The 6,159-nt window shown below is 37.7% G+C and overlaps 1 long non-coding RNA gene across 4 annotated transcripts; it reads right to left on the bottom strand.

Annotated features, from left to right (window-relative positions):
* Positions 1-2,152: 2,152 nt before the first annotated feature.
* On the bottom strand, positions 2,153-4,946 carry LOC127010886 (uncharacterized). Of its 4 annotated transcripts, none has more exons than XR_007763753.1 (5): positions 4,508-4,946; positions 3,677-4,046; positions 3,213-3,615; positions 2,928-3,153; positions 2,153-2,883 (listed from the first exon to the last, which is right to left on the bottom strand). It is a non-coding gene; the product is annotated as an uncharacterized LOC127010886 (long non-coding RNA). The 4 variants fall into 4 exon arrangements; XR_007763754.1 differs by having other exon boundaries at positions 2,932-3,153; XR_007763752.1 differs by having other exon boundaries at positions 2,154-2,872; positions 2,932-3,153; positions 4,508-4,945.
* Between the last annotated feature and the right edge of the window lie 1,213 nt (positions 4,947-6,159).

The raw sequence follows: 6,159 nt of genomic DNA, 5'->3' as shown, positions 1-6,159 counted from the left end.
CTTCTAAACGCTTGAACTATATAAGAAATGTTTGGGTACCCAGAAATCGAGACCGAAACTCTGTAGAGACATAATAGAGGTCCCTAATTGAGTTATATGTTACCTGCATAACAGGTATCTCATAATCGGGATACTTAACTTTCGTCAATTTTCGTCATTGTTGTTTTCCGTCTGCTATGATTAAAAAGAAGGTCAAGTTATTTTTATAATTTTGTTATATATGTTTTCTTTATTTTTATTTATTACCAAGAACCATACAATGGTATTTCAGGAGGTCATCATGGATTTGTTACGTCAGCTAGAACACCAACGCAACATAATAAGTTATGTAGATGAAGTTATCATCCAATCAAAAACGGTTGAGGAAGGACTTAGCGTTCTAAACGAGTTTCGATCGGCTGGATTAACTTTACGCCCATCCAAATGTTCCTTCCTGCAGACTAAGGACAAGTTTTTGGGTCAACTAATAACTGCAAACGGGATTCAGCCAGGAAATATTTCTGGTTCCCAAGGATGCGAGGATACATCAAGTCCTACATTGCGTCATGCCCAAAATGCTGTGTGAATAAGGTAAAAGATGGAAAATCTGATGGTGAACTACACTTGCAAGAAGTAGTCACCATTCCGTTTCCATCAATTAACATTGATCACATTGGGCCATTCATAAAAAGTAAAAACGGAAATTGTCACATACTCGTGGCTGTGTGTGCGTTTACGAAGTACACCTTTCTAATACCCACACGCAATACAAAAACGACACCTGTAAAGCTTTAAAACAAATTTTTTCCGTTTTTGGGCAACCTATACGCCTAACTTCGGATAGAGGTACATCGTTCACATCAAAGGAGTTCGAAAATTTTATAAATGAAAATGGAATCCAGCACATCAAAACAGCAGTACGCACGTCCCGCGCTAATGGCCAGGGTGAAAGAGTAAATAAAACTTTACTGAGTGCATTAACAACAAACACTGCCATCGATAAGGACTGGGATCAAAACTTAGGGAAATTCAGTAGAGCATGAATGCAAACATCAATTCCACTACAAAGTTTACCCCAAATGATATGGTCTTTAACTTTAATCCACGAGATATTTCCAAAAATCGCCTAATTCAGGCATTAACTCAGGAGTACGAGCCAGAAGTTAATGTTGAACTAAATTGCCAGCAAGCAGAAAAAAATATAAAAACGGAGCAGCAAAAATGGAAGATCCGATATGATGCCAAACGAATTTCTCCACTGTGAATGATCTGGTTATGATTGACTTTGTCCCAGCTGCTACAGGAGAGACACATAAATTGGATCCAGTTTTCAAAGCACTTTATATTGTTAGTAAAGTCCTTGGTAACGACCGAAACATAATGGCCTTCACTGCACCAAGTCTGGCAGACCCTCCAGGCGTAACGCCAGGACTTCGTTGGCAGGAATACGCAGACCGCCATGTTTTATCCGTGAGGTACCCCTTGGACCTCAGCCACCTGTGTCTCAGTTCAGAGATTCCTTGTAATCCCAATCCCGAACGGGGGGCTCCCACGGCGCTGCTTTCGACGAATCGCCTTGTTGTGGCTCCCCCGTAGTTCACTTGGTTGGTTTTCTGTTCACTTGATATCTGATCGACTGCTTGTCTTAACTCTTTGACTCCACTTCTCGTGATCGACTGACCGTAATCGACTGATAATGATCGACTGACCGTAATCGACTGATCGTAATCGACTGACCGTGATCGACTGACCCTGCTGCCAGCGGCCTGCGGGTTTATATAGGGCCTCCGGGAACCGTTATTCCCCTTTTTCGCACGGCCCCCCGAAACTCGCCACACTCTTGTCTTTCATGCGCTGCTTCCCGCCGATGTCCAGCCTGATGCTGCCGTCCCGCTGATTCCCGTGATGCATATGGCAGCTTATGTCGCTTTTAAAACGACATATCTCTGCTGAACAAAAAGCGACATATTTCCGCCCGGAGATATGACGTTTCAAGACGACATATCTCCGCGCGGAGTTATGTCGCTATGAAAAGTTACATCTCCGCCGATTTATTAGCAACTCATCTTCCAATAGAATATCTTAATAATTTATTAATTATAATTTAAGAATATCTTAATAATATCAATCCCTTAAAAAACGCAGTTTCCCACAAGTCTTTATTAAGTATATGTATTATTTTTATTAATTTTTACATAAATCAGTTCAAATTATATATTATACATATGAACAATTCTCTGACCAAATTTGTGTGAACGTCATTACACTGAAAAAAACATAAACTATACACATTTCGAAAATAAATAAGAATAACTCACTATTTTCAAATTGGTTTAGTTTATGTTTTTTCACTTGACAGACGGTCGCACAAATTCTGTCAGAGAATTGCCCATATTACATACATTTATTTAATGTGCATGAAACTTAGTTTATTATTTTAATTTATTAATTATATATATAAACATTACGGATAGCTTCTTTGACAACTTGTTGACACGTTGGACATTTTGGTTCACCACTGTCAGGATCGTTAGGATCATCGTTCTGTTCTTGATTATGAACCAGAATTTGATCTCAACATGCTGCACAAATATTCACATGGGCGCAATAAAACCGATTTTGGTTCGAAGAGACATACATTGCAGGGATTCATTTGAAATATAGATGAATCGGATATTTGACTAGATTTTGAGTCAGACGACGAAAGCGATGATGCTGATGCCTTCATTTCAAATGACATTCCCGACAAATTAGAGTCCATATGCACACTGTCGAACAGGTCCTGTTATTTAAAACGGTCATTTAGCGAAACAGTTCGTGTCAAAAAACCCTGTATGTCAATTTCTCCCTTGTCAAACAAATCCATTGCATCCATAATTTTTTGAGTGCGATCCTGAAATTAAACTTTTATTATATTTTAATGGCTATTTTATTTCGTATATACTTACTTACTTAAAACCTATACTTTGGTTGTGTTGAATTACCTATCCCACCATTTTGAAAGAGAAGAAGGAATTCTCGACTTCTTTCATACTCCGCATCAATGATACATTCCACAAATTTGAAAAAGTGTCCCTTTGGTCGAATTTTATTGCCCAGATTTAAATTGTATGCTTTAACTGAGTCCGTGGTTCTTGTGGATCGTTTGTATACCGATATATTTTTAGGTCCTTCCTATTAAAATTAAAAGATGAATGAATAAGAGCATACATTTAAAATGATGAAATAATTACCTTCTTAAGCCACTGCTTCTTAAAATATTTTAAAAAGGGCGAAATTATCTTCTTAAATAAGGCTGTGGCTTGAGCTTAAAGAAGACTAAATGCTTCAACAATCTTGCATTCCGGTAAAAGAGGTAAGTATAGAAATTTCATAAACAGCATATAAGCATGTTTATTGCACGAAAGCATTTTCTCCAAACCAATAGTTTTGATTGCATTTCTTTTACATGCTTAGGTAAAATGGAACCAGCAAGCAAAGAAATTCATATTTGGATGCAAATTTTTCAAAGCGTTGCGCATCGCCTTCTCATAATCCGATATAAATGATGCAAATATTTGAGTCAACGTATGTAAATAGGGGTTGGTAACAGAGCTCTGTTTTACGAGTTATCAAAACAAATAGGAACGGTGTTATCTAAGAAATAAATAATAATGTCAAAGAAAAAATAAAATTAAACAAACAATAAAATAATCACCTTTTGCATGTGTTTAACATAAATAAGAAGCAGTTGCTTAAAGTCCCCGAAAGGGCAAACTTTAAAAGTAGCATCTATTAAAAAATGCCTATTCTGCTCCTCAATATTGGCTTGCATCAAAGTGATGACCTTGTCAGACGCAAATACACAATAGGCAAATGAACTTGATGCATTTAATTTCTTAAAAAAAACTTTCGGAAAATTTCCTTTTGTCATGCCAAAACGGTTTATGATATTTTCATCATTGAAAGCATCGCGCACGTCCTCGGGAGTAATTGGAGATTTAAGAAGAAAGGGTTGTCTTTTTCGCTGTAGAGTGCGTTTCACCGTATCATAACTTATTTCTATTTCCTCTTCTCCATTTGTTTTTCTAAATTATTATAAAACGAAACAAAAAATATTAAATTCAATTATGTATGTATATCAATTTCTGAATAATACATATATATATGTAATACTTAGTACTTAACTCTAATCAACGGAACAATAAAGTAAGTTTAAAACTCAAGCACAAACTCAAGTCCCATAACTACCCGTGCCTGGACGAGATCATCCTATCGTGCAGACTGTCCCCGTGCCAGCGACAAGGTGCTCACTACAACCACTTGTACCACGGCGACGCTCAGCAGTCGTCTATCTACCACCGGTTTTGCACAAACAATGTAACAAAGTATTATTTATTATATATATATATATATATATATATATACCATATATATATTTATATATATGTACCATATATATATATATATATATATATATGAATAAATATATATATGTACCATATATATGTATAATAATTCCTGTATGTATGCGTGTATGTGTACTTACCTCGCGAGAACATCATTAAATATTTTTTTGGTGTCGTCGGAATTGGTTTGACACTTCAATTTTATTTGCGACTGCACTTCGGTTTTTTCCATTTCATGGCCTTGTGGTCCATGAATATGCTTAATTCTTTCAGGATTGGAAAAGACGCGAGCACTATCTGCACTTAAATAAACCCGTGCTCTGCAATCCTTTGAACGACACACATATGCAATATCATTCGATTTTAATTATTTATTTTTTATGTAAATTTGTTGGTCACTTGGAGTATATAATAATTGAGAGCAACCTGCACGGCTTCCTTCCTTAAACTCAAATTTGATATTGTCCAAATCCATTTTACTCGCTCTTATAAAACCGACAACGCACACAGATTTTTTAAAAAATGGATACCAAGAACTTCGCAATTCTGGCGCGTTCCCACTCATACATATGAGTGGGTACATACTCATCAGTGCTGCCATCAGGTGTGACCAGATTAAGCAATAATAGTACCGCCTATTTCGACTGCACCAAAAAACCTCGGTTTTTTTTCGTTTAGGTCGAATGTTACGTTCGCCCAATGTAAAAACCCATAAGAAAAAAAGTCGGTTTGAACGTAAAAGAACTGAGTGACAGTGGAAATAGGCTATATTCAACAACAAGAGGCGAAATCAGAACGTATATCGGTAATCGAGCTTGGAAACTAGCCAAGTGGTTATTTGAAAAGATTTCTGTTAAGGTCGCTGTCTCTGCTGTTCAATTTGAGCGTCGAAAAGCCTCAATGGGGAATATTATTTTGCTGCGTATACAAATATATTTTTGTTGACATAATAATACATGTGTATGTTCATACGTATGTTCAAATGCATATAGTTACATATGTTAACAAACGTATATGCATGTATATGTACGTATATATTATATATTATACATAATACATTATTCATTCAAAAAACGACATATCTCCGCGCGGAGATATGAGCAATGGTGGTCCAATTATTACTTAGCCTCCAAAAGAAAAACGAAAATTTGGGAAAATTTCGATAAACTTAACCCAGCGATGCTCCAACTTCTGTAACACGTCTGAAAAATACGTTTTCTCGAGGCCTGCAAAATAGGCCTCTGTGGCGGCCTCCTCATTCGACGCAAATTTCCGTCCAGCGAGTGATTCTTCAAGTTTGGAAACAAAAAGAAGTCACACGGGGCCAAATCTTGGGATAATGGTGGATAGGGGAAGCAGTTCGTAGCCCAATTCGACCATTTTGGCCTTGGCGAGAGCGGAAGTGTGAGCCTGTGCGTCATGATGGAAGAGCACTTTTTTCTTCGCCAAATGGGGCCGTATTTTCGGCATAGTACAGCCCTGTCACCGTTTTTTCCTTCTCCAGGGAGTCGATGAAGAACACACCTTGTGAATCCCAAAAAACGGTAGCCGGAGTGAGCAAACGCGGCACCCATCGCGCCGTCAGCTTTCTCATGCCCAAAATTTCATGTAGGACATGACCCACGCGGTCTTTTAACATGCCTACTGTCTCAGCTATCTCGCGTATCTTCAATCGGCGGATTGCCAGTACGAGATCGTGGACTTTTGTCACGATATCCTTGGGGCACCTGGGCGTGGCTCATCAAAAACAGAAGTGCGACCACGTTGAATCTCATTTAACCAATTTTGGAAG

The sequence above is a fragment of the Drosophila biarmipes genome, chromosome 3L (assembly GCF_025231255.1).
Source record: "Drosophila biarmipes strain raj3 chromosome 3L, RU_DBia_V1.1, whole genome shotgun sequence".
NCBI lineage: Eukaryota > Metazoa > Arthropoda > Insecta > Diptera > Drosophilidae > Drosophila > Drosophila biarmipes.
Note: the sequence above shows the minus strand (reverse complement) of the source record. Positions and strands in the feature narration are given on the sequence as shown.